A 22,402-nucleotide genomic window follows, 5' to 3' on the forward strand; every position below is an offset into this window, starting at 1 on the left:
CCGTGCAAACCATCCGCGGCCGGGCCATGTGGATCAATGATCCCCTACACCAGCTTATATATTTAAGTCGCGGCTCTTCTACGGTACAGAGCGCATGCGCACGACGACACGCGGACGAACGGACGAGGGGCGTACGCTATGAGGTGTCTTTCTCGTTCCTAGCAAGTGTTGCCACAGTAGGTTGAACGCTGAGAATTTTTAAATGCAAAGCATTTCTTAGCCTCGCCTGTTCCTGCGTCGGACGGTGTCAACAGTTTCGCGTCCGCAGCAGGTGAGCCTCTCCTTCCCTCCTCTCTCTCAACAGCAGCTGGCGCGCGCATGCGTCGTAGTCAGCCCGTTCGCTCCGTCGCGGTCTCGGCCTAACAGGTGCGTGATAGCAGCGCGGTGGGTCGTGGAAGGGCGCGCGCTGCTTGCGCATGCGCGCTCTCCCCCCCCCCCCCCCCCCCCCCGTACTGCTCTCCCTCTACTGCGCGCGCTGCAAATATAGCGGCTAGCGGTCGCTCGTGTTTCAGCCACTGCGTTGCTCCTTCCTTCCTTGGTTGACACTCGTGCCCACGTTTACTCGTGCCTGCTACTCCAGCATCACGGAAGAAGCGATGGAAGCAACACTGCCTTCAATCAGTACGAGGCCCCAATGCTCTGCATTTACTCGTGTTCCCCTCGCGGAAAGGCGCGGGAATTTTTTAGGGCTTTGATCTCTTGCACTCTTTCCTCGGGTGATGTGGGCTGCAAGTCGAATGAATGGGGACAGCGAGTGCAAGGAGCAAAATTTGATGTTGTGGTTGAACTGTAATTACAGAAATGGTCATAAAAAACATTAGCTATTTCAGCAGGGTTACTAAAAACATTTGTGCCATCCCTAACCTTTTTTATCTCAGGTGTGTGGTGCGACTGATTTCGAAATTTCTTTATGACTTTCTAGTTCTGGTAGGTCTTGTTGCCATTTTTATTTATTTGGTCTAATAGTACTTTTTCTTTGCTACTTTTAATAGCATGGTCAGGAAGGCGCGAGCCCAGGCGTGAGCAGAATGACTACGCTCTAGGGTTTCACGGCCAGGCAAAATAAGGGACTTCAAGAAAATTAAAAAGAGCGCAAAGGACGAGGACAAAGAAACACAGTAGACGGGACGCGCGCGTCCCGTCTACTGTGTTTCTTTGTCCTCGTCCTTTGCGCTCTTTTTAATTTTCTTGAAGCCATTAACCAACTCGCCCAACAATCCATTTTATTAAAATAAGGGACCTTGGATGCAGCTACCGTCCTTGCATCGTTTTCCTATGGCACGTGCCTTTACTCTTTCTCCGTATCCATCTCCGCACACGCCCTTGTAACGAACACGTGATTAGACCGTCAGTCCACGCAATTGTTGATAACACTAGCTTCCCGTTGGGTAAGCTTGAAGGTCTGATTATTTTGTGGCTAATGTTTGCCAATCTCCCTAAGTGGGTATGCTTGGGTTGACGAACGTGCGCTCGAGGCACGGGGCGAACGCTGTAGGTTTTTATTTTTCGGCCAATATTGGCCAATCTTCGTAAGTGGGTATGCTTAGCTCGAGGCAGGCGTGCACGAGCGCTCGGGATTTTTTTGGCATTGTAACTGCTGACACCATACACAAATAATTTGCTTAACAGCTTTGCTGTTAAACGTTTCTCGAAGATTTGCCGCTGTGCGACCTGCGGCGGCCATGTCGCCAACGCGCCAACCGCGAGATGTCGAAGTTCAGGTGGCAGGCGGACCGTGAATTTGAAGCTCCATTTGAGCCGCCTACGAACGCGAAAACACATACGACTCAACACACCGGTGATGTCTGAACACCCGCTTTCACCGCCCACTCGATCCAAGTTTCTTTCTTATACGATGCTCTATCTCTGCCTATATCTCTGCTGTCTGCTCATCAGCCTCTTTTAAAGCCGCATTGTCACGCCGCTCCTTTCTTTTGTAGAGTACCTCAATTCACGCGCGTCCGCCGCAAGGGTGGAGACACGTATACGTTGGAACCGCCATTTTGGGTCACTCGCTGGCCGCCGCAGCAAGTCACAGCAGCAAGACGGCGCTATAATTTTCGCCGCAACATGGTTTACTCCTAGGGCCCTATTCTCGACTGCACAAATTCTCAGGCAGTTCGCCATGTTTTTTTTTTTTTTTTGCGTAAGCACGACGTAAGCAATCAGTGACCTGCTGCACCTATAGCTATGACGACATGCAGTGTAATTTGAAGCTTCACTCATAAAGATCACAACCAAGGGATCAAATATTGTCCATAAAATATACAAAAATACTTGGCATGTACTATAAAAATTAAGACGGTAGCTGAGACTGCCAAGAAAAAAATTGGCCGCGTATCTGCTCCTTTCGTTGCAATGACGTCAAAAGACGATAGTCTTTATCGGCTTTTGCGAAGTAAATGCCTCCCTTCGCTTTACCGCTCACCTCTCATGTTGTTCCTCTTGCGTCGCGCTCCTCCCAAGGTAAAGACGCCAAATGTTTGCTTAAATCATTTTAAATTTCCCGCGTTCCACTGCTCCAAACCGGGTGTCTCGATGCGAACGCTGCCATACGGTGAAGACGCGCGTTAATCGAGGCACCCTACTTCAACGTTATAGAACCGCGTTTCGCTACTCCACGTGCGTTGCAAGCAGAACGTGGAAACTATCTAGTGGAACCTTGCGTAAATGTTGCCGGTTGATTTCTTAAAATGGCGCCAGAAGCTATAGTGGCGCGGGCGACAGCAGGCGACGGCGGAGTGAATTCTTTTTCTGCAGTTGATGAAGTATTTAATTTCGCAAAAGTCAAGCATGTTTCAATTTTTATAAAGGAACACTGCAAATATCACTTCTGTATTGATTTGTTGTCTCATATTTGCGTAATGTCTTGTTCTTCTTCAACAATGTTGACAAGTATGAACATTCCACCGGACATAGACGGGTAGATTTAGCTGTGACTATATAAGACTATTGCGCAGGCATTGTTTTGCTTTGGCCAGGTGGCTGAATCGAGTCACAGACAGACAGACGGACAGACAGACATACAGACAGACCAAAATTTCTGGGTTTAAGTAGCCCAAGAAAGACTATCGTCTTTAAAACACATTTCTGGGGGTCAAAATTGGCGTCAACACCACAAGGCGATCGAGTAACGTTGATCCAAAAGCGAGCGAAAGGCGGATGTCTAGCTAAAGAACATCACACATTTTTTCACCGTGGGCCCTATTCTCGACTGCACAAATTGCCGGGAATAGTTTGTGTAAGCATGACGTAAGCAATCAGTGACGTGCTGCACCTATAGCTATGACGACATGCAGTGTAATTTGACGAGTCACTCATAAAGATCGTTACCAAGGTATCAAATATTGTGCAAGAAAGATATGAAAACACTTGGCATGTACTATAAAAATTAAGACGGTAGCGGCGGCTGACAAGAAAAACACATTTCTGGAGGTCAAATTTGGCGTCAACACCACAGGGCGATTGAGTAACGTTGATCCAAGAGCGAGCGACCGGCGGATGTCAAGAACACACATTTTTTTAACGTATCTATTTATTTCTTTCAATCGCTTTTAGTAACATAGCTGGGCTCTCTGCTTCAATACAAGCTTTTTTGCGTTATCACCTTCCCTGCCGCCACCGCCGCCACGCCATCGTCTGCTGCTATGTTACAGGTTTATGGCGTGATCACAGATAAAGACGGCCGCGACCATCGCTTGTATGACACATAAGAGCAGCGAAGCGCTACGCCTGATAACCGCGGAGCGCACCGATGTCGCCGATTCACTCATTCGTCAATCTCGACTTCAATCAACGCTGTAATGAACCAAAGAGTCACTTTTCTTTGTTATTTTTCTCTTGAGTTCAATCATGTGACACAACAGCTTACTAGGACGAGTGTGGACAAATGCCATGCATTGGGTTGTACTGCTTGTACTGCCCTCTTATGTTGCGGTTACGCCAAACAAATAATTTTTATTTTATTGCCAAACAAAAAAGCAAAATACTGCACGTCATTTGTATGCTGCATGATCACTGACTTGGAAGCAGTTGAAACTATAATTTGTTTCGGTAGGAAACATGCTTTAAACAGCGCGCATGCGAAACTGCGACTGCTGCAAATTGGCGGACATTCGCGGCGCCGAACGCCGGGGTAATTTTTTGCCCTATTTTGCTTGTATTTTGCGACACAAACAGCCGCCATTTTCAAGCTGTTACGTAGCATTACGTCACTTTTACGCAGCCTGAAGTTGCCAATGCATCACGTAATTGTTCCCGCCAACTGTTTAAATTACCCGCCATTTTCAAGCTGTTACGTAGCATTACGTCACTTTTACGCAGCCTGAAGTTGCCAATGCATGACGTAATCGTTCCCGCCAACTGTTTAAATTACGTCATGCCTTCTCAGCCGATCACAGAGAGGGCGTGTATATCAGACATTATTGTTGTTGAATAGCAAAGACAGGCCTACGTTGTCATGTCTAGTGCTTTTAGTCTGGTTTTTCATTGCCGGCCAAGAATTATGCGCTTTCAGTAAAGAGAAATAAGGCAAACTTTAGAACTGGTGCCCGTTAACGTCATTAAACGTCAAAATGACGACAACACACACTACCGCTTTGTCAACCGGAAGCACGCTACCAAAGTTGAAAGCCAATCAGACAAGATTTTCTGCAAATTGCCGGCAATTTGTGCAGTCGAGAATATGGCCCCGTATCTATTTATTTCTTTCAATTGCTTTTAGTAACATAGTTGGGCTCTCTGCTTCAACGCAAGCTTTGTTGCGTTATCACCTTTCCGGCCGCCACGCTATCATCTGCTGCTATGTTACAAGTTTATGGCGTGATCACAGAAAAAAACGGGCGCGACCATCGCTTGTATGACACATAAGAGCAGCGAAGCGCTATGCCTGATAACCGCGGAGCGCACCGATGTCGCCCATTCACTCATTCGTCAAGCTCGACTTCAATCTGCGCTGTAATGAACCAAATAGTCACTTTTCTTTGTTAATTTTCTCTTGAGTTCGATCATATGACCCAGCAGCTTACTAGGAGGTCCATGGACAAATACCATGCATTGGGTTCTCTTTGTCGTAAAGAGACTTGTACTGCCCTCTTATGTTGCGGTTACGACAAACAAATAATTTTTATTTTATTGCCAAACATAAAAGCAAACTACGGCACCTTATTTGTATGCTCCCTGATCGCTGACTTAGAAACAGTCGAAAATATTAGTTATTTCGGTAAAAAAACATGCTTTACACCGCGCGTCATGCGAAACAGCGCCTGCTGCAAATTCGCGGACATTTCGCAACGCCGAAAGCCGGGGCAATTTTTTGCCCTATTTTGCGACAACAGCAGCCGCCATTTTCAAACTGTTACAAAACATTACGTCACTTTTACGCAGGCTGAAGTTACCAATGCATGACGTAATTGTTCCCGCCAACTGTTTAAATTACGTCACACCTTCTCAGCCAATCGCAAAGAGGGCGTGTATTACAAGCAATATTGTTGCTGAATAGCAAAGACAGGCCTACGTTGTCACGTCCGGTGCATTTAGTCTAGTTTTTCATTGCCTGCCAAGAATTATGCGCTTTCAGTAAAGAGAAATAAGGCAAACTTTAGAACTGTTGACAGTAAACGTCATGAAACGTCAAACTGACGAAACCACAAACAACCGCTTTGTCAACTAGAAGCAGGTGACCAAAATTGAAAGCCAATCAGAAAAAACTTCCGGCAAGTTCTCAGATTTCCCGGGAATTTTTGCAGTCTAGAATAGGGTTCCTGGAGTTTGAATCATCTTATCTATTTCGTGTTGCTGGATCTTGTGGGACACGAAATTTAAATAGCTATGTGTTGAGCACTTTGACCAAATATCGACGGCACGGGACTGTTGAAAGGGTTTCTCCACCACGTAATGCCGTTTTTTTTTTTTTTTCATCTCCGCCTTTTAGTACCGTTCGTTTCGCTTGGCCTTGGCAGTTTCGCGCTCTCGACTTTTCTCAATTTGCTCAGCCACGTCGGCTTCATCTCGCGCACGCAAGGCACGGGGCTGGCGGTTGAAAGGTGTTGAAAAGGCCGCAGCTTGGCAGGGGCGAGATCTTTCGTTGTTCGCAAGGGCCGCCGTATGTAATGTGTTTCTCATTGCCAAAGTCTGGTATGTGTTAATTTTTTTATGTATGCCCAGAATGTGCCTACAAAAGGTGAACCGTGTGTTTGCCGTATTTATTTAGAACTCGAGTTGGGAGAGAGTTAGCCGTACTAACTTGTTTCGCCTTGTGAAAGACGGAGGGCTCGGTCTCTCCTATTTGTTTCTACGGCAATTAGTGTCTCGTTTTTGTTTCGTCAGAGACCAAAGTAACGACTTTCTGAAAACCGTTATACAAGTGAGATTAATGAATTTCATTCCGAATTTTATAGTGTCTTCTGTTGGCGGCCCCCGACAAGGGCTTAATGGATACCTCAAGGAAGTGACAATGGCATTCCAAATGCTACAAAGTCGATTTTCGTTTAATATTTATCCGCAATTACAAAGAAAAAATTGTACAGAGACTTAGTCGACACAATGCTACCGGTACCCCTTTACAGAACCGTGTATTCCCAAGCACCAGGGCAGGACGTTCTTAAGCGGGTTAAGAGAATGCCAGTAAGATCCACTGTTAAGACCTTCTTTTTTAAACTCCACACTAATACATTACCGGTAAATGCATGGTTGCAAGAAAAAGGCTTTTTCGTTCCTTGGACAATTAACTGTTCTGTTTGTAAAAAACCAGAAACCATTGAACACGTTTTTTTGGATTGTTTGGACCCAATATTCTTTTGGGACGTGCTGCAAAAAACACTCAAAAAAGAACTACCGTTAACGCCACACGGAATAAGGTATTTGCCCGTCGTAAACGACGGAGGAATTCCTTATGACATGTTCATGCTGTTAGGCCTTCACAGCCTATGGAAGACTAGGATGGGTGTACGCCATGCTGATCTAAACGCCCGGCCGGTACGCGAGAACTTCATTGAAAGTATGGTGCAAATGAGAGAGCTATATAGTATACAGAGCCATCCGCCTGACTGGGTGGCGTTGTTGAATGACCTCGCTTCTTTGAAAAGATTTTAGTGTGACAGTCGTCAGCCGGGTTTCAGCTGGCGACTTTTAACCAGTGTATGTGCCTTTTGTTTGTGTATGTCTAAACAGGCATTTAATAAAAAAAAAAGACGGCGCAGGTGTTCGCGTAGCGCGCTGCGCTTGGCTGGCGGGCTAGCTCAGTCGCATGGAGGGGAGGGGGGCACAACATTGGCGTTTCTTTTTTTTTTAACTTGGGATTTTAGCTAAAGGTTCGCAAATCACGCAAGAACGTGCTAAGTATAGTAGTTTAAAAATGTTTTTAGCCCTCCTGTCGCGTGAGACCGCCTACTAGGCAGGCATTTACCCGCACCCCGATCGTACGACACGCCGGTCATACGACACTTTCTCGCGGTCCCTTGAAAGGCTTATTATCAGGGTTCCACTGTACAATCATCACTACCCCCCCCCCACCACCACCACTACCACTACTACTACTCTGCTGTTACTACTACTACTAATACTAATAGTGGCGGTTATACAGCCTTGCCGACCTCTTGGTGGTGTCCACCGACGAGATCCTGGCCGAAGATTTCACCGGCCAGCCAGGTTGCCCCGGTCTCGAACTGGGGCAGGTGGCCTCTGCCCTGTGGCGAGTTGGACGTATGGCCTTCCCTCGCGGCCCCGCCACCGATCTAACTGCCAGACAACAACGCCGGCCACAGCTGTGCCGGTCGACCTCGCTCGCGTCTCTCGTCTACCGCCGCCAATTTTCAACACCACCGGCCGTGAACGTAGGGTGCGTTGTCGGTACAGTGCTTCACTATACGCCAGTTGCGAAACTTCGCTACAGAATCCGGGTGGCGCGAGCCCCCCTGCTCTGTGGAAGCTGAGGGGCATGTCTACTGGCGATAGGGGACGAAAACTGAACTTTGCTAAACACTACTTTATAGGAAAACTTGATAAAATAAAGCTTGGTTTTTAAATTAAAAAATCTAAAAGCGGAAATATTTATTGATGTATCCTCGGGGTTTCTTTTCATTACCTACGGCAGCGGCCGCAGGCGATTCAATCAACTTTCTGCCGACAGACGACAGGCTCGTCAACTTCCCGTGCTTGCTCCTGTTTGCCCCAGAGCAAGCGGGAGAAGAGGGGGGGGGGGTCTACTGGGGACCGGCTTTTGATATATACAGCCTATGGAAAGTTTCGCAGCTTCATGGTATATATCGAGTAACTCTGGTAGTCTGCACATGGACCACGAGACGGGAACCACTATTGTTCTGTTTTCACACAGACTGTATCTTTTTTTATTATGAGGTTTAACGCGCAGTCGCTACACAGGTGATGAGGCGCGCAGTAGTGGAGGGCTCCGGATTTATTTTGACGATCTGGTGATCTTTTACGTGCTCCAAAATCTCAAACACACGAGCGTTTTCGCTTTTCACCTCGATTAGAAAAGCGGCCGCCACGGCCAGGAATCGAACCCCCGTCCTCGTGCTCAGCAGCACAACGCCTTAGCCACTAAGCCACCGCTGCGGGTTAGATAGACTATACTCGGATACAATTTAAATCCACAGCGGAATAACCCTGCTTCACATCACCGTAACCGGCTGTTCCTCCACGCGCCGAAAAGAGAGCAATCGTGCGAGTATTTTTAAGGTGACATGAGTGGATGCTGTGATTTCTCGCACTTAATCTTCATGTATATTTCTGCAACGACGACACAAAACAAATCTAAATGAGAAAAATCAAACGATGTAACGCATTAAGCGCAATCATTTGCGCGCCCTGTTGACGTCACGAGTCCGTTGTTTCTCACAAAGACCCAGCTTATCGCCAAAGGCGCATATCGCCGCTCGCGTCATAGGTGCGTGTCTGTGTAGTGTGCGCCTTTAAGAGAGAGAAAAACGACCCGTCTGATAGGACACTGGCCTTTGGCTACCAACAAAAAAGTTTCTAAAGCGAGAGACACATCTAAACAGATATAAGTGTTGCTGTGCCGCAATAACAAACTGCATGCTAGTGGCGTTAAGGCGACCATGAGCGCGGCGTTGGAAAACAAAAGACCCGGTTCGTGTGTTATCAGATCGCGGTCACCCCTAAAGTCGCAAGCCGTTCCAAACATTATTTGGAGCTCAAGCTTATACTGCTTATCACTTCGACAGCCAATTATGTATAACTTAGGTCACCAAAGTATTGTATCACCTGCTATTGTATTGTTCCTGCACAGTTTTTATTTTCTTCTCGTTTTTCCTTTCTCGGTTTAATTTTCATTCCGTATTTCCCGCGCTTTGGTTGCCATTAAGCCAGTTAGCTATAATTCTATAATTAGGAACTTCTACTTGATATAAGGCTTAAAGCTGCATTTTTAAAATCTTTGGGATTTCTTTTGTAACCATTTCCCTATGTAATGCCCTTTTCCCTGTGGGAATTGCGAATAAATAAATAAATAAATAAATAAATAAATAAATAAAAATTTGGAGCTGATTAGTTATCATTGATAATTTTCAGAATCATCAGTGCCAAAACACTATGTGCGTGTCATTCTTCATTATGACCGTCATGAACGTTCGAGAGAAATACACGTTCCTCGTACCATTAACCTAAATTCTCTGTCACCTGTGTAGCATACTCTGTCGAGTATACCCATTGCCAGAACCATGTATCGCCATGAAATTCCACACAAAAAAAAATATTTGGCGAAAGTAACACATTTAACAGCTATAATGGCGTAAATGGAAATAAATACCAGAACGCAATTTTGAAACACCCAAGAAATACAAATAATGAAAAATAAAAATTTCACAAAAGTCAACTCACGAAATCAAAAACGTCCATTTTCTGCATCCCCTCCAAAAAACGAAGAATGAAATAAAAAGAGAGAAAAAACTTAAAAATGCTAGTCAAGATACCGTGGAAACAAAGCAACCGCGCACTATGCTATATCTGCAATAACAATATGCTTTTGGCGATGCTAAGGCCGTTATTCGCTCTATTAAGATAAATCTACACAGCGGGAAAAAACGGAAAGTTTTAAAACAATAAAACAATCCGACGTACTTCGCTACTCTTTACCAAATCTGGCTATAAATAATCACAATGAATGCAAGCGTCGTAAGAATCGGATGGGAATCAGCTTGATTTTAAACAAACACCAGAAAGACGGAAAGTACACGACATACCGCTGAGAGAGAGAGGGGGGATGCCTTTAATGATGAAGAGAAGTCAGCCTGGCAGCGAGCTTGGCTTGCTACTCCATATTAACATGCGAGGGGTGAAAATGAGCGAAGGAAGCGAACCCACAAAACTCACACAAACACTAACAAACGCAAATAAGCACACATTAACCGACAATCGCAGAAACACACATACAATGCTGCTGAATGCCGCAAGGCGTGAGAATATTTCTGAGTATTAGAAGACAAATCTCTGAATTTCTGCCCCACTTTCGGCTCCCGCAACTGCAGGCTCTTCGCGGTGGCCTCGATGGTGCCCTTCAGTGACCACTGCCTCACCAAGTCCGGCTACAAGGTGCAGCCACTGCTCAGCGAATCCGCCTGCACGGCTCTGGTGCACGAATCGTACTCTTCTCCCGAGTGCGTCCCGCGGTGCTCTTTCTCTCATTGGCTTCCTTCTCGCCGCTGTAGCGTCCATGCCAGTCACTTACGCCCGCTTCAGTTAATACCGTTCTACATGTACTGATAGAGAGGCTTAGCATAGCGGGTAGCGTTCGCTAACGCTATGGCGGCGGATATTGGAAATCGACTGGGAACTTGCGGATTCGTTCCGGTCGGGTGGTTTAGTTCCGCGGGCCGGCCCTTGCCATGCCCGCCCATTATTTTCGCATTCGTTTCGCTCCTCGCCCTCCCAGTGAGCGCATGAGCAGTCGGATCCCGGTAACCCGCCACCGTAGCGTGAGCCTCTCCTAGCGGCTATGCTGAACTCTCTAATCTCGCAACTCGCGAGCGCGTACGGTGGACGAGTACTATTATGGTGACGTACACGTCGGGGCCATGAAGGGGCCGAGAAGACAAAACACCACTTTGTTCAGTTCGAAAGAACCAGCCTATGAAAAAAACTAGCCACGAAAAGACGTCTATGAAACGCAGGAAATATGGAAGAACTTATATAGCTACAGTGACGTGAGGTAGGCAGGAGTGACGTCATCATCACCAGCCTATCTTCGGCGAAGGCTTCTCCCGTTAATCTCCAATTATCCCGGTCCTGTGCTAATTGCGACCAATTTATCCCAGCAAGTTTGCGTAGGAGTGACGTAATGTGGGCCAGTTCTGAAAAATAGTTATCAGTAAGTTAAATTCACGTAAGCGTTCAAGTGATACGATAAAAAGGAACTAAAGGCTCCTCTGCAATCGCCCAGTGATGTATCTTGGCAGTTGCCTAGGTCGGTCGCCAATCGCGCAAACAAGATTCTGTGACGTCACAGAAAAGCTTCCAAAAATTGGCTGAGGAGTCGCCGCTGCTTCGTGTTTTTTTTTTTCTCGATTACTTTTTCGAAGTTTGCGATGAAACTGGTGTCACTGTATGTATCAGCACAGAGCAGTCTTTTGAAAGAACCAAACTTGTATTTGGCCTTCATGTTCCCTTTCAGCCTGTTTTCTCCCCTGCGAAACGTGACCCGGAGGACGGTGTTCTGCAAAAAACTTTACCATCCCTTCATAAAGAAAACTGAGAGAAGCGCGAAAGAAAGTTTTCTCGCATCGAAACTGGATGAAACGGGCTTCCAGCCTCCGTTGAAAGTGCGTCCAATCGATCGTCAAACCTCCAAGGCCCCAAGCCGCAAACGACGAACGAACCCATGCGACGATTGTTCGCGCACTAATGCTTCTAAGAAGGATTTAAATGTGTACCGATACGTGGTTCGTGAGATAAAAGTGTAATAACGTACTCCTTATTCTTCGTGATCGATGCGCGTATTGTCTTATCTAGAATTGTTCTTTTTTCGCTGTTTTCAAGCAACCATTCTCACACACTGTAAGCCCGGTATCGTGCACCGCGGCGTGTGTCAAGAGAGGATTTCAGAGATTTTGGTCGACCAACCGGTCTATGGGGAAATGCATTTTTTTTACAGGACGTCACCGCTTCCGCTAAGAAAGCTTTCGCCTTAAAAGTTGCTCCTGGCCCGAAGTCGGCCTGTGTTCCGTGCAGCCGGTTTTGTGGAAAACGGAACCCAGTCCAATTGTAACCCGTTTAATATACCACGGAAGGAGGAGAAAAAAGGTTTTTAGACATTCATTAACTACCACTTCACGCCGGTCTCAGGCTAGCGCCTCCTTATACATAAACAATTGTTCACGTCCTATCGAACGATCCGATATGAATGGCTCACTCGTTGGTACTAATGATTTGCCCTTGAGGTTTCAGACGCAACGTCATGTATGTGTCAAGCCTTTGGATGAAAGCAATTAGAGTCGATTAGAGAGTTTGTTTATAGTGCTTACCAAGTGCCTTCTGTTTCACTAGCACGTCAGCGAAAATATAATGTGCCGTAACAACCGAATTGATTTTGATCATTCAGATCAGTTAAAGCAGAAGTCCAATTCTTTATCTCCTTTGTTGCCTCCAAGGCATTCGCGTTTTTAACGTACGTGTCAGTGTGCAGTGATTGTGTGATGCACCAAGAAGCCACGCACGGCGCGTTCACAGGGTGATCGCCGCTGCCGGCCCCGACGATCTGCGCCGCCGTCTAGCAGATGCCTACGTCCTCTACGACATCGGCCACGAGTGCGTCGTCGCATCGGGGCTGTCGTTCGACGACCACGGTGGACGCTGTGGACAGGGCCGCTGGCCGCTGCTGCGAACCCTGTACTGACGCCGGCAGGGAGCACTCGACTCGAACCCACGTTGCAGGAGATTCGAGTCGACCATTCCACTCGATTCAATTTATATACGCGGTAGCTGCTCCAAACTGATATGACTTCGTTCTAGTTAGAGCGAGTCCTTTACTGGGGACCTCGCACAGTCAGCCGCCAACTCTTATATTGTCTTAAATAAAGCTTAATCTCAATCCGTACTTTTCAGGTCAGTCCTGGAGCGACATCGTGTTTATTTGCGCCTCCATTTAGTATAGCCTGTTTTACTTATGTTATGTAGCTAACCCTTTTAGGGGCGAAACCCCTTAGCGGCTGTGGCTGTTGGAGTCTCCTTTCGCCGTCGTCACAACCGTCGCCTCATGTAGTCACGGTACTATAATACCTGGACACTTATGCCTTGCGCTAGAATGTGACGCGTACTAAAAAACACCGGGAGACTCGTTTACGCCTAGCGCTAACATGCTTCGTGCTTCAAAAACACAAGACTTTTACAGCAGAGCTGTATACCTCTACCCCCCAACGGTTTCATCTCCGTTGGCAAAAACGCCGAGGCGCCAAGAATACACTTATACACCTTCCCAGGTTTCACGTTAGCGGAGATGGCCCGAGATTTTTTGTAACGTTCGGGTCACCATTCCTATTTTTTTTCAGCTCTGTAGTTTCAAAAAAAGTAGCTGTATATTTCAGCGCTGTAAATACGCTGCGCCGATATTAAACCTTTTTTAATCCATCTCCTACATTTTAGTCCAGACCTACCTTGACCTCAACGCAAAATGTTTGCTTTGGGCTCAAGTAAACTTTGAATAGAGCGAAAATTCTATTAAAGATATTACGTATTAGTGAGGGTTCACTGCATTTCCTATCCAAACGCGGGCGGGCCATTTGAACAATTTGTGGGTGCATCGAATAAAGCTCGTTTCTGAGCACGAAATAAACGGCCTGCGAGGGAAATAGGAATTGCCCTCTGACAGTGCCGCTTGGAAGATTGCCGCCAGCGAGGCTTTTCCCATCACAGTGTATAAGCTATGTACGGTGTGGCTGTTGTCCAGGGGCCTGACCGAGCACTGTACGGCGGTGGCCTCCAGTGACGTTCGCAATTTCTAACTCATCCGGCGGCCATCCGTCAGGCCCGAGGCGGGAGTCCCGTGGCGGAGGATTTGCAGGCATGCGGAAACAATCAACTGCGAACTGCGGCTGGTGCTAGGCCTTACGAGGAAATGTGCGGGAGCCGTCCCGCGGAGCTCTGATGCCGGGAGGCTGTACCGTACCCTCTATCTTTCCCGTTCCCACCATTCAATGTGAAAGAGTTAACGAAGCGTTGGAAATAATTAATGGGTCGCCCAAGCTTCTATAACCTGGTCGCACCGGGATGCTCAGTCAAAGTCTGCTACGACCGTTATTTCTAGACCTATTCTCCTAGGAAACGCAACCTTTCTCACAGGCATTGTGCTAGCCGTGCTTGACGGCCGCATTCGACAGTACCACGGAACTGCGCTTGCGCGATACAGTCCAAGACGCTCGGAAATCTTAATAATACTTAAATAAATGTTTATTGACTATTTTAACCACTTATACCATCGAATAATGCGTACCTCATATTTTCATCCCAGCCCGGCCCACAGCATCTCGGTCTCGAAACGCCTGCCACCGGGCAGAAGTCCTGTTAGGGGTACGTGAGCTCGAAGAATGAACATTTACTCATCATTATCATTACCATCAAAGAATGTGATGCGTGCCTGACTTCAGCGAAACGAAAATTGTCCGTGCGTATGTCACCGAGGCCCACCACCACAATTCCATCCTGCTCCCAAAGCGTCGAAAACTGCTGAAAGGTTAGGCGGCTACACAGTTTTCATGTATACGAATCCCGGTTGCGCTTTTAGTACGAGTACCCCGTCCTAAAAATTGATTTATTCGAATTTTTGCTTTATTTGAACAGCGTCACGCTCCCCATTCCAGTGCATTGATAAGATCATATCAGCTTTTAAGAAAGTTTCATTTTTAACGAAGCCAGTTTTCTGTGTCCAAGAATTTGTTAATATACCCCTCTGAAGCGCCTTTAAAGGGACCCTGCAGCCATTTTTTTAATGTTCTTGAAATCTTAAATACTAGCACGCTGTAATCAACCCACACATCCAGTACTTAAAATAAAGGGTCACAAAGTACCTCAGCCAACAATTAGTGCTGTATGCCCATCAGTTAACTTTAAAACTTGCTCGTTATAAGCGATATTTTGTTAAACGTGCGCGTGATTTTACTCTACGCAATGTTGTTGAGGCGGTGAAATATTTCGCATAAAGCGAGATTTAGAATAACGCGACTACGTTGTAGTGCGGACGTAGGGTATATGAGCTCTCAACGTCTGTGTTTCCAATTCATGATTTGCACATTGTGTTCATTTGCTACGGCGCAGCAATTACCTACATAAAGGTTTATGAGCGTACACTGCTTTATATCCTTTTCAGACAGCTGAAATCGGTCATCTTTATGTCAACGCATTTTCGATGTATCCGCTGTATCCAGCACCTGTCTTAGACTCACAAGAGGCACTTAGCGGTGCTCTACCGGGCCATGCTTCCTACGATCACTTCACCTCTAAGGCGTGCTCTCGTTGACGCTCCTGAACGGGCTGCCCCGGTCCCTCCGATGAAGAGCTCCTTGCGGAAGCCGTACAACAACAGTGGCTTCGGCGGGCACTAACACAACAGGGGACTGCACTCTGCGCGTGGAACGAACGTGTACATCCAGTACTTCCGTCGACCTCACCACCCCTCCCCCTTGGTTAAGCCCGCCTGTTACAGTTGCTCACCAATGAACCGGAATTTTGCGTTCTCATCCTACTCTTCGTGAAAGGAAACTTCAGCGCGTCCTCAGAGCGACGTTGCCGGATGAGGTGGATATTCTTACGGATACCAGCATCTCCCCATCACATATGGGCTCAGTTTTGAACTGCCCAGGTCGACCGGACCTGGACGGCTCCTTCACACGTTTCGCTTTTAAATCCCCCCCCCCCAACTCCCCGGGAAGAGGAACTCCAGAGCATCCTTAGCGCAATGAATCACTTGGCCTTCACTATTTCCATCCCGCCTCTTCCACGCATCCCCATTTTCCCGAACTCTCACCAAGAGCTGCGCAAGCCCTTCACCGATCATCCAATAGTAAACCCGATCCAACACATGACCACTATTCTGGCCCGCTATAGGATCATTGCCCGTTTGGCATGGCTTCCGGGTCACACGGATCCAGATGGGGCCAACCAGGCTGCATATGATGCAGCACGGGAGCGTCTTGATAGTACCACTCCACTGGTTGACAACGCGTCGCCCTCATCCCACTGCCCTCGCCTTCAACTTGATCACGCATGTCAGTCACGGAAGTGCCGTCTTTCTTCCGTTACCCCTGCTGGCTACCTGGCTCTGGCTCCCCCGATGCCTGGCTCTGCGGAAGTATTCGTAAACAAAGTTAGGGTCAACGCAGCTCTCACACCACACATCACTAGAAAATGGACTTACCCAACGGGGTCTCCATCTCCTTGCTGTCCCCACTGCCGGATGACCGTAATCGCCACCCTTGACCACCGAATTTGGCGCTGCTCCGCGTTTTCACTGTACCGGCCTATCCTCACCAATGCTATGCCTCCCGATGCCTCAGAAGATGATCCTCCATTTGAAGATCCAAATTTTATCAGAGCCCTTGGGCTGTTCGGCGTAGAGAGTGGTCTGTCAAGATTAGTGTAGACTGGGGCCTACTCCGGTCGTGAAAATCCCCTAATGGTAGATCTTCACTTTAGCCTGACCTCCGCAGTCTGAAGGGAACCCCTGTGCGGTCTTCACGGACGCATCGTCTTTTTAACTAGACTACTCCCTTCCCCTTCCTCCCCTACCCCTATTTTGGCCGCATGGCCTTTCCGCGATTAATAAAAGACTACAACAACAATTATTCAAATCTTAATTTGAATGTTGTGCGCCAAAGCTATATATACACGTGGGTTAGGTATGCCATAATGAAGGGCACCGGATGAACCTAAACCCCACGAAAATTTTCGACGTGCGCCGATATACCACAGACGGGCATTTTTTTTTTAATTTAACGGCTCCATTATAAAGAATGAATCCATGCACTCCGCACAAATATGGTATATGTATATTTTTACGAGATATTGCGCTGAGGCGCAAGAGAAAGTTTTCACAGGTGTACACAGATGGGTAACCAGCGACACTGTAACGTGAGGCGCCGCCACCACGGCCTCGGCACCTGCCCTCCATTATTACTTGAGCTCTGCGTCACTCATAAACTCACGGCGCATGCGCTGTGCTGCTATAGAGACGGTCTCTGTCTGATGCGCTCTTCCCACCTACCAGTGTCGGTAGATGCGAGAGTGTAGCTGCGTCATCTATAAACACAGCCAATCATCTCCCCTTACTCCTAACTCCTAACTCATCTCCAACCTGATGTTTTCGCACATGCGCATGGGCTTGCGCAGGAGGCGTTTCCTGGTTAGCTGCAACGAGCGTTGGGTTTTCTTTTGTCCTAGCCACATAAGGTTTCGAATTAGAAACATCTGAAACCTAAGACGAGAGCTCGGCATGACAAACAACTACTGTGTTTGGTGAAAAAGCTTCAATATAGACAGGCATCGCACAAAAATATTCGGCAGGGTACGCGCGAATTAGGTAGACGTCACATGAACTTAAAAACAGACCTGAGAAAACTGCGAATGTGAACTAATCAAACACGGAGTGAGGGGGAAAAAATCGCAGCAAACCACAGACCGCGGTGGTGGAAATGGCGCCAAAGCGAAAATAGGAACGGGGATATAGTAAAGAGGGGGCGGTGGTTCCGTAGTACCTGTTGATCGGTTGGTTGGAGGATGGAGACTTTATTTGTGATTGCTGCTGTTTATTACACTCTCTTCCCTCTGCCGTTGCTGACCGCCTCCCACCAGACATTTATTTTCCATCGGACTGTGCGGCGGAGTGACGGTGACCCGCAGCTGAGACAACTGTACTAGTACTTTGCCTTCTTCGCATATAGTGTTTCAGGACCTAGAAGCTGCAGGTGAAAAACCCTGTCGACGGATATCGTGTCCCCTGCAGCGTTGTCCAACTCACCATAACATTTGGGCCCCAAGAACAGAGCCACCAGCAGGTGCTCGGCGAAGAACTCGAAACTGTCCTCCACCACGTGGTCGTCTAAGTCGACGTTCTGCCTTTTGAAAAGCTTAAAGACCGCTTCGGACCCAAAGGTAAAGGGAACGCCGTGGTCGTTTTCGGCCCAGCCCTGGACGCCCTTGTTCGAATGTGACAGCAAGGTCACACAAGTGAGCTGCGGTGGGGACGTCTGCTGGTCGTGCCATGCGCCGGATCTGTTCCGTTGACGGGAGATCACCGGGCAGTCCCCCGTGGCAGCAGAAGATCTTGTCATCGATGATGGTAGCGATGGGCGGGCAGTCGAAGCAGTCCACGAACGTCTTCCACAGCTTGATGTTGCAACGGCGCTTTCGTTCATGGTGGAAGCAGTAGGCGCGCTTGACGAAGGTGCACACGGGGGGCTGCCCCGCAGCAGGAACTTGACCATGCCCGCCAGAAGGGGGCGTACGATCGCTAGGGACCACAAGCCTTGCCCCTGACCACGTAGCCCCAAGGAAGAGGTAGTTCGCCTTCCGTGGCAAGTAAACAGCCGGAGAAGGACCGCGTACTGGTCGTGGCTGTAGCCGAAGGTCTTGAGCGGTTGCGGTACGAGCGTTTGGCAGATCCAGAAGAGAAGGCAAAACCCAGGCGTCCGGTTCTCGTGAAAGGGATGGAGGACGCACAGATTTTGGTTGGGTGCCTGGTTGGTTAATTGCCTCAGATCATGACACATACCCCCGTGAGGGATTGGCCAAGAAGCTTTGTAGCTTATAAGGCTGTGACCTATACTATTTTAGACCCAAAATTTAGAAAAGGGAGGCAGCGTACGCATCTTCGCCCTCTTCTTACGCTATCCTCACCACCGCCCTCGGCCCGCGCCCACCTCATTCGTTAATTATACCATAAATTTCATTGCATCTTCCGGAGGAGCCGTGTGCTCCAGACGAACAAGACAACCGATGTTATGGTTCCGTTCCTCGTGGCACATACATACCAAGCATTTGCCCAAGAATGGGGAGCTTTGCGGGGAAATGCCGCCGCTTCACAAAATTTGCAAACCCGAGAACTGGAAACGTTAATATGTAGGGCAGTGCGTGCGGCGGTACACCTGAATTTGATGCCACGTGAGCAAAATAGGTGTACGGTGTTCCACGAAGAGAGCGGCCACCGAGTGGCGGGTCTATAAGTAGGGATAGACCGCTTACTCGCTGGAAAGGACAATTTAGAGAATTTGGGTAAAAGAAAGGACTTTTTTAATGGCGAGACATTGCCCTACGGCATAACAAGAAGTTGTGCAATGCACCAATTCGGTGCTTTGAGGTCAATGGATGAAGCCTTCGTCTGCTGATGGAAATTGGCGGGATGATGATGATGATGATGATAACGAGAAATTAGAGATACGTTTTCGCGATAGACGGTTCAGGTTTTGATGTATGATGAGTTGTCTCATTCGTCTCAATAACGCGAGTCGTAGTGCTTGTCAGACTGGTGGGAATGTATGTCGTAAATACAGAATGATCTGGGCGCCGCCAGGGGTCGGTAGCGGGGTTAGAAGAGAACGAAGCTACGTCCACTGCCACGCTCTGGGTGCGTTCCATCGGTTCCATGAGAACCGGACGCCTCGGTCCCGCCTTGTCTTATTGATCCGCGCCACCCGCGGAATACCAAACCGCCCAAGACCCGCGCCGACATTAACGGCCAGTACGCGGTCCTCCGCCTGCTGGTGCAGTTTGGCGCCTTCCCAACGAAGGCAAGGTACCTTTTCCTGGAGTGCTACGTGGACAGGGGTCAAGGCCAGCATACCCTCGAGACCATCTGTCTCCGGCTCGCATACAAGCTCAAGTACCCCGGCAACGTCTTTCTGCTCCGGGGCAACCCCTCGAGTGCGCCACCATCAGCCGCATGAACGGCTTTTACCACGAGTACAAGCGCCGCTACAGCACCAAGCTGTGGAAGACCTGTGTCGACTTCCTGCCCCTCGCTGCCATCATCGACGACAGGATCATCTGCTGCCACACGGGACTGTCTCCTGACCTACAATTAATGGAGTAGATCACGCGCATCACGCGACCGACAGGCATCCCCGGCGCAAACCTCTTTTGTACCCTTGCTTTCGTCCATGCCTGGGTGGAGAACGATCGTGACGGACCCGCGCTCGATTATTTCAGCGCTATTATTTCTCTCTGGTCTTTTTCCGAAGTTGTTAGGACGTCTAATACACTCATATCCTTTCGCTAATTTCTGTGCGCTATTCATGTGCATTAAAACTGTTTCACCGCACATTGCGATGTTTTGTGTGTTGTCTCTAGCCCTCATTTAAGGTTTTGGTTGTTTTTAAAGCGAGACTTTTTCTGGTTAGGCGAAAGAAAAATGCTTAGGTCTTAAGTAGACAACTCCTCCGACGCAACCGTATATGCATGAGCGAAAGAAGCAGGTTGGAGAGGAGCTAAACGCAAGCGGAGAGCGAGCGAATGGGTTTATAGGTGACGTACTTGCCCTCTTGCATGTACAGACACTGTTAGGTGGGAACGACCCACCACAAGGCGCGAAAGAACTATCTCGCAGAAGAGTGGCTCGCTACTGCGTGAAGAACAGCACGCTTGTCGTTTGCAGGAAGAGATGGTCCCCTTGCTCAAGGCGAACATCAGAACCGACCACACATCCTTGAACTAAACCCGAATTCTCTATCGAGAGAGATTCTTCTGCTCTTAATTTTCCCTTAGTTGTCACCATAGCCATCACCCTAATTATGTCCACTGCAGGACGAAGGCCTCCCCCACTCACTTAACCGACCACACATCCTTGAACTAAACCCGAATTCTCTATCGAGAGAGATTCTTCTGCTCTTAATTTTCCCTTAGTTGTCACCATAGCCATCACCCTAATTATGTCCACTGCAGGACGAAGGCCTCCCCCACTCACTTACAGCAGATCCGACACTGCCCGAGTTCATTGTTTGCCCCAAAGTTTTCTTGCGTCATCTCCACATCAAGTCAATGGTATGCCCCTAGTTTTAGTCCTGAATCTCGGTATCCATTCTGTTACCCTGGTGGTCCATCATGCACTTGTTCCGCTAACGTGGCATTACTTTCGTGTGTCACGCGGCACGCACAATTCTACAAAGATTCTACAAAGTTTACGTTCCCAATTTAACGTTTTGTAAAGTTTTGTGAAGTGGGCACATTGCCCCTAAAAGATCCTGATTCCTTGCCAATCCCTCAAGTGTATTTGTGCCACGAATAAAGGAAACGAAGACTTTTCTTCTAAGTTGGGAACAGGGCGTAAATGGGTAATTCGGGTTTTATTCATAACTAAGTTTCCTTTTACAGCCTCTTTCCGGAAATAATTTAGTATTTTGAAGTCCCTGCGTATTTCAACAACCGATTTAGCCCTGGCCAATCCCCCCCTGTGGGTACGTGCCAAAATCTTTGAGGACATCATCATCATCATAACAGCCCTTTGGCGGGGCACTGAGCTGCTACGACCAGAGGTGGATTAAAATCCCACGTGATCATATATGTGTTTGTTTATACTTAACAGTGGCTGCCATTTTTTCCACGAAACAATTACAACAACGGCGCTTTTTCGAAGAAAAACACATTCAAGGCTTTCGCCTTAGTAAACATTACAAGATACCCATAACATGCCAGAGCATCGAGATATATTTTATAAGCCTAAAAGTCTCCCTGCTGAGATACAAACACATTTTCCAAAAGTATTTCGATACAGAAATGCAGATAATCAAAACGAGCTCGGAACTGCCCAGCCCTACCGGGGTTAGGTACGAGCGAAAATATTAAGCCTGTCAATCTTCGCTAAAATGTAATTGCTGTGGACTGTTGTGTCAAACTGCTTACAATATCCTTGCCAATCCTTAACGTTCACTGAAAAAAATGCATTTGAAACTTCCGGACGGCGGTTTGTGGAACTGACATGGCAGAATGGCTGGTGCAAGCTGTTAAGTTCGGGCTCCTCCTTTAATTAATCAAAGACGCTGGTGGCTCATGTATCGGAGTTGCCTCCGCTTGTAGCTGTCATGCAGCGTTCCTTTCATGCAACCTCAGGGACGCGAAGTTGGGGGCGCTGAGAGCATACTTTGTGTTCCTTCCTCTTGTGTGGCAACAGACGGGGGTCCTTAGCCCGAGTACCTCTTTTCGTTGGTATGCGGTCAGCTCGACCGGGCGGTCTCAGTGAACGGTGGATGGGTGCACAGCAGTGAAAACAGTTCCATCACGGGGGTCCCTCTTGGACAGCGCGCACGCCGCTATTATGGTTGGCGGACATTAGGAATTGGCTCGGTCCTTCGTCAAGGTTGACGAGCTGACGGGAAGCGAAAGGATGCCTTCTCTTAGTGTCAAAAAGCCGCGCGGCGCAGCCTCTGAGGATTTGCGAAGCCGACGTAGG

General features: G+C 48.0%; 1 pseudogene; it reads left to right on the forward strand.

Annotated features, from left to right (window-relative positions):
* Positions 1-19,115: 19,115 nt before the first annotated feature.
* On the forward strand, positions 19,116-22,137 carry LOC144139731 (serine/threonine-protein phosphatase PP1-beta catalytic subunit pseudogene; annotated as a pseudogene).
* Positions 22,138-22,402: the final 265 nt, after the last annotated feature.

Source organism: Haemaphysalis longicornis, unplaced genomic scaffold (assembly GCF_048455015.1).
Source record: "Haemaphysalis longicornis isolate Haplotype H1 unplaced genomic scaffold, Haemaphysalis longicornis Haplotype H1 scaffold_5, whole genome shotgun sequence".
NCBI classification, from domain to species: Eukaryota; Metazoa; Arthropoda; class Arachnida; order Ixodida; family Ixodidae; genus Haemaphysalis; species Haemaphysalis longicornis.